At 52.7% G+C, this 11,159-nt stretch overlaps 1 long non-coding RNA gene across 1 annotated transcript in view; it reads left to right on the top strand.

Annotated features, from left to right (window-relative positions):
• Positions 1-2,453: 2,453 nt before the first annotated feature.
• LOC113988163 overlaps positions 2,454-11,159 on the top strand; it is a 30,438-nt gene continuing 21,732 nt past the window's right edge. Inside the window, exon 1 of the long non-coding RNA XR_003540825.2 lies at positions 2,454-4,268. This is a non-coding gene — a long non-coding RNA (uncharacterized LOC113988163). The remainder of the gene's footprint in view (positions 4,269-11,159) is intronic.

Raw genomic sequence — 11,159 nt, 5'->3', positions numbered from 1 at the left:
GGATCCCCACCCCTGGAGGTGTCCAAGGAATGACTGGACGTGGCACTCACCGTGCGGGGCTGGGATCAGTCACAGCTTGGACTCCACGGATCCTGGAGGGCTTTTCCAGCCTCACTGATCCTGGGATTCTGTCATTCCGTGACGAAGAGGTTCCTCTAATTGCTTGGAATGAGTTCTGGTCAAAGCCACATGTGGGCAACGTCTGTGTGGGAGGAGGAGGCTGAGCCCCCTCTTAGTTCTCTGGTAATTCCCCGGGAGGGGGGAAAAGAGGCCCTTGCAGGCACACCCGGAGCCACTTTTCATTATTTTGTGTCACTCGTTCCTCATTTGTTGCTCTGCATATTGTGCCATTATAACAGGAAATTACATTTGCATCTTGTGTGGCACAAGCATGTTGTGAATATCATAAAAACACATATGGTCATAAAGGGTTGGGAAAAAAAGGCGATAAAACTGACATTTAGGAAACAGCTTTGGAAAAGAGAAAACATGTTCGGGGAGCTTTTGTGCAGCTCTTCCCTGTGAAAAATTCTGGGCTCTCACTCTAGAAGCTTTTTCGGCAAACTTCTTAATTTTTTGACAAACTTCCTAATTTTTTTTCGGTGCAAACTTCTTAATTCTTTTTTAAACACTTCTCAGCCCTTTTATAAATGTCTTCATTTTTTTTATTTTGCAAACTTCCTACTTTTTTTTTAACAAGCTTCTTGATTTTTTTTTTGTACAAACTTCTTAATTTATGTATTAACCTATTAGCTTCAACCTTTAGAAACTTTCCTTTGTGTTTTGAGCTTGAACATCCTAAAATCTTGTGGAAGAAGCTCCTGAGCCCACCCAGCCTTCCCCAACAGTCGTGTTTTCCACGTGCTTTCCTGTTGTGTGACTGATTTTGGTGGAAGTGCATAAATTTGATGGCAGTTCTAAGTGCAGCTCTTGAGTTTTGAATAATTTTGGATAATGGATTAAGCAATAAGATTTCGGGGAGCTTAGAAATGGGGTTTCAGCCACTTGGACATTGGGATGTTTGTGGTGGAGGCTGGGTTTGATGTGACTATCCCTGAATTCCACTGGATCCTGGCTGTGGAGTTGGAGGAGGACGACTCGACATCCCCATCCCTTTATACTGGAATTCTGGACTAGCAGAAGTCCGTGTGCATCATAAAATGTTAACTTTAAATAAGCAGAAATAAATAACCAGGGTAAGATTTTCATTACGGGTCAGAGATCCTGGACTGAAAAGCAGCAAGCAGATAAAAGTTCTCAATAAAACCGTCCCCTCCAAATACATTCCCTCTGTTTTTATCTCTCCCATTCCACTCCCTGACTCATGTCAGGGTTAACAACTCGCTGTCAGGGTCGTGTGTGCCCACATGGATCATTCTGGAGCTGCCAGGGAATGCTTCTGCACATCCAGGTACATCAGCATCCTCTCGGCGCTGCCCTTGGTCCAAGGGAACGTCTGGGGCAACAATCCCACCAGTCACTGCCGTGTGCTCCCAGCAGGGAAGTCATTCCAATTTTCCAGGGCTGTAAACTGCAAGCCTTTTATCTGGAGCCTCTAACACGGTCTGTGACAAGCAGATCTGACGTGAGCATGCTATGCCATAAATCCTCCGAAATGTTCCTTTACACAGAAATTACAGGGCTGATTCATGATCCAAAGGCGGATTTTCAGCTCTTGCCAAGTCGCCATCGCTCCCTTCTGCTTGGAATGATCAGGAGAAGTGTCTACCAAGCAAAGGAGCTCTGCATCACAGGAGGAGGAGGAGGAAGTCTTACTAGCTGCACCAAATCTCCTGGTTTTCCAGAGGATTTCACTCCCATGCAGCTGTGGACTGTCTGGCAACCACTGTGCGAGGACATCCAAGGCAGTCCTTGTAAATCCAAGGATTTACATCCTGCTCAATGCAAAGGGGTTTCCATAGGGGTTGTGCAATTTGGGAGTGGGCACCTGTCCATCCCGTGTCACCTCCCTGCAGGCCCCTCCCTGTCCCCACTGTGTTTCCATGCAGGGATTCTCGCTGTGCTCCCGGGCTTGGCTCATGAGGGCACATGGTGTTATCCAGCCTGAAGAGGAGAAAGCTCCAGGGAGACCTGGGAGCCCCTTCCAGCCTAAAGGGGCTCCAGGAGAGCTGGAGAGGGACCTGAGACAAGGGACGGAGGGGCAGGACACAGGGAATGGCTTCCCACAGTCATCCAGCCCCATTTGGGGCAGCCATTCCCAGCCGGTGGATTTTACCCAGCTCTGCCGTGTTCAGTCGCTGGCCACGGGAAGAGCAGCGGCCGCCGCAGCCGGGGAAGAGCCGGCAGGGCCGCGGCCCTCTCCGCCCTCACACTTCACAGGGCCCTCAGGCGGAGGGCGGGGCTCCCGCGCCTTCCCGCCATTGTCGACGGAACCACTTCCGGTTCACGGCCGGTCCCTCACGGCCGGTCCCTCAGGGCCCGTCCCTCAGGGCCGGTCCCTCACGGCCCGTCCCTCACGTACTGTCCCTCACGGCCCGCTTCATTTCTGGCTCGAGGTGAATCCCGCCGTTACCCTCACTTCTGCCTTCCCTGTTCACCGGAGCGCCGGGATGCGGGATGCTGTTCCCCCCGCACTTCCCTGGCCCCCCGCCGAGCATCTGGGCTGGCGCGGCGCTGCTGGCGGAGCCGGGGAGAGGCACGGAAAAGAGGGGGAGCTTCGGGAATGCGGACCCAGGCGCTGCCTCACAAAGTTGTGACTTGCAGAAGCCCAAGGTAATAGAAGGGAGAATTCCCCCTCCCTCTCCTGCCAGCTGCCGGTTCGTCGGCTGCTCCCATCCCGGTGTAATTCTTCCCCCTAGTTTTCAGTCATGGAATAGGTGCCGTTAAAGCAGGAGCTGCTGCAGAGCCTCGGAGGCAGCCCCTGGCCCCGGCTGGGCTGGTTTTGGGGTGCAGACGAGCTGGCAGAGGAGCCCGGGGAGCGGCGGGAGGCTGGAGGAGGCGGCGGGGCTGCCCGGCGTGCCCAGATGTCCTCGGCAGTACGTGCCCCCATCCACTGCTCCGTGACTCATTCCTTCGCTGCTGAATGGAGGCAATTGTCACATCCCCACGGAGCCAGTAAAATCAGGGAACACGCACCGAGCGGCTCCTCTCCGTGCGGTACAAGTCCCCCATCCCGCGGCCCTTCCCCAGGGCCTCGTCGGCTGAGGCGGCGGGAGGAAGAGGAGGAGTTCAGAGCTCCGGGGAACAGCTCAGGGGTCATTTCGCCCCTCGGGAGACAGAAAGGGCTTGCAAAGTGTGAATGGGATGTGGGGCACAACTGAACCCTTTCCAGCCTCCCACAGCAAGAGCAGTGTCAGGATTTACAGCCCAGAGCGGTGCCACGCACAGCCACTGGGATCCAGCACGGTCGGCTGGGCCTCCCCCTGCCAACAGCCTTCACCACCGCCCCATTCCCACTGTTCGCTCCGATTCCTGCTTCCACGCTCTGTTTTCACACGGATGGGAACGTTCCATCCCTCCTGACTTTACACAGGTGTCATATTTGTTGCCGAGCACCTGTAATTTTGGGAGGAGTGTTTGCACTGCAAATGGAAACCTGTCATTTCCCTGCTCCTCCCTTCCCCAGCTCATTCCATCAGCTAATTCCATCAGCCATTGCAGCTGGAGGTTTCACGTCTCCTCTGTTAAATCAGGACAATGCTGCTTGGATTAAAACTAAAACACGCATCAAAAATCCCATAACCACCTACAATTTCCCCCTTTCTCCCTAAAATCTCAGCAGGAGCCATCAAAAGGAGGTGAATGGTACAGAAAGTGGAATATTAAGCCTTTTCCCGTGCTGTGGCACCATGGACACAAGCAGGACAAACAGAGCCTTCCCTGCTGCACAGCCACATCCATTTTTAAAAATGGGCCTTCTGTGCTTTCTTTTTTCAGCTCCATCTCCCCAAACCAAGGGAAAGATGTTCTCAGTTAGCGGGATTAAAAAGCAAAGTGTGGCACAAGTATCCTGGCAGCCTCGGCAGCGCTTCCCTAAAACTGTCTGCCACGGGCACAGCTGAAATGAAGTTGGGATTTAATGGCAAAACAACACCAGAAAATGGAGCTGGGGAAAAAAAATACCAACCCAAACCCATCATTTTTGGAATGGATTGAATGAGAAAGGTCCCCACGGCCACATGGAGAGGCAGATGCGGATGAGGATGGAAGCTCTGCCTTCCAATGCTGGGAGAGGCAGGATGACCACGGGCAGGAGGAGGATGGAGATATCCCACTCCAAAGCTGTCGCTTGGCTGTTTGCACGCTCGGTAAGTTCCTCATAAGCAAAAGTCTCTCGATTGCTGTTCCAGCACTGGAAATTGGAATCAGGGAAAGAGAAATGGGATGAAAATGAGATGAGGGGAAAAAAAGAGAAATGATGCTTTGGAAGCCTGTTCCAGTCTATAATCTCCTGTGATGTTTGTACTGAGAGAATAAATCCATGCTCTGTTCCAGGCTTGGGATAGCAGGGAGGGAAATATCCCCCTTTCCCTGGGCATGGAATCATTAAGGTTGGAAAAGACCTGCAAGATTTCTCCCTGGCAAGGGCTGTCAGGCACTAGAAGGGGCTGTCCAGGGAGGTGGTGGAGTCCCCACCCCTGGAGGTGTCCAAGGAAGGATGTGGCACTCAGTGCTCTGGGCTGGGGGACAAGGTGGCACTGGGCACAGGGTGGACTCCGTGGGCTGGGAGGGCTTTTCCGACCTGAATTATTCTGGGATTCTGCGATCCCCATGTCCAACCCTCAAGTGAGGAACGAGAGCCGTGCTCAGGCAGTTCGTGTGATCCTCGTGGAAGCCTCGAGCGCTTCCACTGCAGGCCCCGGGTTCCTGTTGTGCGTCGCTTTGTTTTGCTCTTCTCCAGAGCAATGTTGTTTTTATCTGATGTCTCAGGAACTTCTCCTGGCCATCTGCGCCGCCCCGCTCTCCCAGTTATCCACCAGAGCCCTTTGGGTTGTTTTAGGCATGGCAGGAATCTCCTGCAGCAGCCACACGCTGACACCAGCTTGGCTTTCTGTTCCCCGGGAAAAGGCGGTGAGAGCAGCGCTCCCTGGGCCGGCCGGGGCTCGGGGAGGGGACGGAAGCGGAGGGAGCGGGGGCTCCATCCCAGCCCCTGCTAACAATGCTCTTTCAGAGGCTCATAATGAACCCTTTGAGAACACGGAGTTATTTGGAAAAGTCCCGAACTGTGAGAAATATGCGCATGTTGCGGCTGAGTCACCAGTTGGCACGGGCCGCCCCGGCACACAGTTCTGGTTTTTAAGTGTACTTTTCTTCCTCGGATCCAGAGACAAGGGGCCATTATCAACTTTAATTTAATCTACGCCCTAGAATAGCTGCGCCCGGCCCAGTCCTGCTGAAAAACTCTTCCAGGAGGATATCGGTCTTGATTTTGAGACTCAAAGCTTCCAGTGCCTGCATTCTCATCCCTCTTGGAAATTTGTCCCCAAACCTGCTTATCTTGAGCTTGAAATTATTTGGCTGCAACTTCCCCCCCCAGATCTCAATGCCTTCCTGCCTGCAGGATTAAGGGATCCATTCCAATCTCTCCTTTGGCAGGTGTGTGAAAGGCTCTGGTGTCTCACACCTTTTCCTGTCCTTTTTGTTAAATTAGCAGGTTTTTCCTATGGAATTTAGGGAGTTGTGTACCTCAGAGCTGCTCTGGGCTTGTCCACTGTAGGAGACACTACCTAGTCCTTGAACATTTCCTTGGATACACAGTGTCCTCACTCGGGATCTGTCCAACCAGGATGTGTCCATCTGGACCAGACAGGAGGGGAAAAGGCTCTGCTCAGAGCACCCTCAGGCACTGGGTGATCCAGGGATCCTGCACCTCATGTTTTCTGGGTGGCCTGAGGCATCCCCCACCCCTAATCCACAGCTCCCTCCATCCTGTGTTATCCCACAGCAGCACAAGCAAGGACACGATCCCAAACTGAACTGAAAAGTTCCTTTTTACATTTTCCTTTCCTGTATGGAAATCTGGGAGCCACCAGCGTGGCAAACATGCCGCTGCCCTCTCGCTCAGCCTCAGAGGCTGGGCACGGAGCAGCAAATCCCACACTTCCCACAAGTGCCCAAACTTTGGCTGTGGAGGAGCCCCGGGCCGGGCGTGGGGAGCGCGTGACCTGCCAGTGCATTGTTGTGGAAGTGCTGATGGGATCAGGCACAGATGGGCGACACAGAGCTGTCAGAACCAGCCTGGATTTGAAAATGTTATAATTGGGGATGGTAAACAAGTTCACAAGGACCCTATTGAGGCAAGGGATTGCCATGGTAACAGACCAGAAAAGTCTGGGAATGAGGAAGGATCGATAAGTGGGGGCAGCAGAGGGAACGGTGCTCCTGCCGTGCCGGTCCCTTCCCGGTGCTGGGAGCAAGGGAGTGTGGGCTCCAGCCTTGTGCTGCTCTCCGGAGGGACACCGTTGATCCAAGCACTGAGCTTTCCTGGGCTGAACCCACTGGGATTTCATCCCAGCTTGGGAGCAGCCTGCTCAGTGTGTTGGATGTCCTCTACTCCTGGACCAGCCATTGGAATATCCCATTTTTGCAGCAGGGTCCTTTTCCAGCAGCCACTTGGCTCTGTTTTCCCAGTCTGAGCAGGACTTGAGCTCCCTGGCTTGCATCCCTGGGATGCACCAGGGCAGGAGGAGTCTCACCCCACCTAATTCCTATTCCTGGGAAGTGGTCACAGCTCCAACCCTGCCAGGGCTCAGGGAGCGTTTGGACAATGCTCTGAGGCACACGGGGGGATCTTGGGGTGTCCTGTGCAGGGCCAGGAATTGGAGTCACCATCCAGGTGTGTCCTTTCCAACTCAGGATATTCTGTGATCTTTCCACCAGGGAACAGCATGGAGAGCAGTCCCCACCACGCTGCTCCAGCCTTTCCCACAGTTTTAGGGTGAGAAGTTGGAGGCGGAGAAGCAAGAAACTAAAAAGTTCTGTAACAAAACTACCCTTAGCAACTTATTTACTCCAAAACAGTATTTTTTTAAAGCCCTATTTTATTAATCAGTTATTTGTCTTTATTAGGACAACACTTCACATTCCAAGACGGGTGCAGCAATTTTCCTCACTATAATAAACCAATAAAATTAGTTTATAGGCAAAAAGAAATGTTAAGGGCCTGGTGGCACTGCAGCCCCCTGAACAAATCTTTTTTAAGTGGCATTTACCCTGCAACTCTTGTGCCCGGGTAAACAGGCACAAGAAAGAGTTTATCTTCAAATAATCAGGACTTGAACTTGGCATCAGTCTGTTGATTTGGGGTGGGTTGGGTCTGTCTTCCTTTCGTGGCTAAATGAGGGAAAAAATAGGATTTTGCTCCCTGGGGTTACTTTGGAGAACAAAGGTTTGGTTGGGAAACAAATCCTGCATTAGAAAACAGAATCCCAGAATCCCAGAGGTAGGAAAAGGCCTCCAAGACCATTAAGTGCAGCCTATGACCAATCCCCACCTGGAACTCTGTTCCATTATCTAACATTCCCGACTGAAAAAAGGTTTTTGGAAGTACTTGGAGCCTTAAGGAAGTGCCCAGATGCTGCGTTCATTTGGTGGCACCGAGGAAGGGAGGGCCTGGCTCCCGGGCTGCTCTGCCCAGGCTGGAACAGCCCCAGAGCTCATCAGCACTCCCAGATTCCTCACCCTCTGGGATGAGATGTCTCCCGGGACTCACTCAGCTTATTGGGAAGAGGCCCTTGAAATACATCTGCATTCATGCTGGAAATTAGTGGATTTGAAGTTGGAAGGGCTGGACTTTCCAAGAGTGGAGAGTGAACACATGTTCAGCAAGGGACCCAGATTTTTCCGTCCCTCTCCGAGCTGCACGGCAACTCTATCCATCATTTTTCCCGTTGCTGCATTCCGTTCCAATCCCAACAAACTGCTGGGAAAGATCTTTGATAATAACTAGCCACCAAGACCTGGGAGACTTCATTTATTACGGCATAATACCCACGTTCCCCAGCTCGTGCTGGACCATATGGAGCTCTCTCCACTGGGTTTGGCGGAGTTACTGGGGTGAAACAGGGATGGATTTTGTTCCTCATCCTCTTCAATTATGCCATAGATTGGATCATGCAGCAAACTCCAGCAGATCATCTGGGCATAGCAATCAGCCCCGAGGAGCACATCACTGAGCTCATCTGTGCCAATAAACACAGCGCTCGGTGCGGAGACTCCGACGGGAGCTGATCCCGGGAGCAAATCAATAGGGCTTAGCACTCACCGAAAGCTAAAAATGGGAACACACACCTCAGTCTGTCACTTGCAGGCAGGAAAAGGCAGAGGGAAGAATTTTATCCAAGGTCAGTTTCTTTGGATCTTGCACTAACCATCACTAACCTGGGAAATCGGGAAGCCTGGTCCTGCCTGGTGCCCAGAATTCCTGTGGAGGTGGTTCTCTTCAAGCCCAGCGTCACCCAGTACTCTGCAGTGACCGGGATGGAACCATAATGGTCCCAGTGCCCAGATGCTGTGGCCACATTTCCATGGAATCTGGAACTGTTTGGGATGGAAGGGGCCTTAAAGCTCATCCAGTGCCACCCCTGCCATGGGCAGGCACACCTTCCACTAGCCCAGGTTGCTCCAACCTGGCCTTGGACGCTTCCAGGGGTGGGGACTCCCCAGCCTCTCTGGGCACCCTACACCCAAACTTCTGTGCCTGTGTTTAACTGTCCCCCAAAATCTCCCTGATAAATAGACCATAATTTAACAGAAGTCCCCTATTTGGTGCATAAGGACTAATAGAACATGACATTTATTATTCAAAAGAGGTGGCAAACGAATCAAGACGTTGATTCAATGTGAACAGGCAGAATGTGATCCCTGCTCCTGCCTCTGCGAGCCATAAATAATAGAACGGTTCCCATTCCCATTCCATTATCGCTAATAATGAGTTATGGGTAAAGCCACCACGTCCCTCGCAAAAAGCAAGATATAGCTCTGCTTATGGTTGATTATTAGAGGCTAAAATAAAGAGATTGATGCCCAAAAAAAAGTCTAATTAGCATTAGTCTATTGGAGAGGAAGCTGAGCATGCTGCTCTAGCACTGCCAAATGAAATTAAGGCCCAATTATTGATAAATGAAGAGTGGTTTGTGCTGGAGCCTGGCCTGGAGTCGAGGAAATACATCTGTCATTTGGCCTGCACAGGAGTCATTCATGTGTGACACGGCATCCTGTGCATTTATCATGCATCTGTAGATTTTTGGTTTAATTCACTTAGCTGTCTAACGAGATTCGGGGCCGGTGCCTCGCGCCGCGGCAGGATTTGGGCTGACAGATGCGGCTGGGGGCTGAGATGGTGTGTGACACCACGAGCCATCCTGCGTGTTAATTATTAGTGAAACCACGGTGCCCCTCCGCTAATGGGCTGCTTTATCTGCCTCCGTGGCTTTTCCAGCCAGCAATTACCCGGTGGCTGCGGGGCAGGTGGGGCACAGGCCAGATCAAGGGACCATTGTTGCTCGGTGCCCTCGCTGCCGCTGTACCACTTCCATAACAATTGGTGGTGGAGGTGTTTGAAGGAACCCTGCACCTCCCCGCCCACAGACTCCAGGAATGAGATAAGCGGGGTCAGAACTGCCCACTCTTCATACAGCTCAAAGTGGTGCAATAGGTTATTAGGCCCACTGTCGAAGGCAAATGGAAAGCACACGTCTGTGGGCATGATAAAGCTGCAGCAGCACTGTTGCGGTGCCAGCGCAGCGCAGGGCCGGGAGGCAGATTTATCCTGTCTCACTACAGTTGGATTGGAAGTTCGTGGGGTTCTGTCATCATCTTGAGGGGAGAACTGAAAATAAATGTCACCTCCAGGTGCCGAGACAAGGGGGAGTTTGTCGGGAGTTCTGAGGCAACGTGAGGCCAGGGGTGGCAGAAACCTCCTGAAGTGAAAAAGGAGAGGTTTAGGTTGGACATTGGGAAGAGATTCCTGGCTGGGAGGCCCTGGCACAGGTTTCTCAGAGAAGCTGTGGCTGCCCCACCCCTGGAAGTGTCCAAGGCCAGGTTGGAATAACCTGGGCTATGGAAGGTGTCCCTGCCCATGGCAGGGGGTGGAACAGGATGATCCTCAAAATCCCTTCCGACACAAAGCACTCTGTGATTCCACAGGGATTCAAACCCCCCTGGCCAGAGCTCTTGGCTTCAGAGGTACCAAAATACCTGCCGAGGATCTGGGGCTTGGTGTTATGTCCCCGGCACTGTGACACATGGGGATCACGCCTCGGGAAGTGAGCAGGCACTCAGCAGGCACCTGATAACATGGCTGGGAAGTGGGTTGGAGCTGTCACAGGTGTCAGAGCTTCGCCACTTCCAAAGGGCCCCGTGAGAGCTCCGCCGTGTCTTTTAATACCCAAACGTTTTTGGAAATCTGCCCCAATTTTAAGTAGGGCAGGAAAAGTCTCATCATCCAAAAGAGCTGCAAATCATTTCTCTAGACAAGGAGTCAGCTTCCCAAAGGCACTGCCTGATTCCTGCTCCTCAGGCCCATTGAAAGGAGGCTGTGCCGTGGATCCCAGCTTTCCCCAGGGGTTGTCCCTGCTCACCACTGACCACCACCAGGCTCCGCTCCGGCACCGGCCGTGGCTGCCGTGGAGAAACCTGGGTGTGGGGAGGTGCCAGTGCACAGGTCACCCAGAGAGGTGGTGGAAACCCCATCCCTGGAAGTGTCTGAGGCCAGGCTGGACAGGGCTTGGAGCAACCTGGGCTAGTGGAAGGTGTCCCTGCCCATGGAATGAGATGATCCTTAAAATCCCTTCCAATCCAAACCATTCACAAGGTGTCCATCAGTATTAGAGACACTGAAAACCCCAAATAATATAAACCAAATCCTTTCTGGAAGGTGTTTCTCCTTGTGACATTCCTCCAGGTCCCTCCAAAGCAGAGGAATCGTCCCTGGCTGCTGTTCCATGGATATTTCTCCCACCGAGCAGCGCCGGGCCTCCAATGTGAGCTGCATTTCAAATATTAAAAACAACAATGCGGTGTAATTCCCCTCACTCACCCTGACTCGATTTGGGGCCGCCGCCGTAAGCCGGCTGCCGTATGGAGATGTGCTGGCCCCTTGTGCTGGGTGACACCGCGCTCGGCGGGGCGATGCTGGGAGAACTGCTGCTTGTCCGCTCCTGTGGCCACGGGGACCAGAGCCCAGCTCGCCCCTTCCC

This window comes from Pipra filicauda, unplaced genomic scaffold (genome assembly GCF_003945595.2).
Source record: "Pipra filicauda isolate LSUMZ 115617 unplaced genomic scaffold, ASM394559v2 scaffold661_size620017_pilon, whole genome shotgun sequence".
NCBI classification, from domain to species: Eukaryota; Metazoa; Chordata; class Aves; order Passeriformes; family Pipridae; genus Pipra; species Pipra filicauda.
This window is presented reverse-complemented; position numbering and strand designations above follow the sequence as displayed.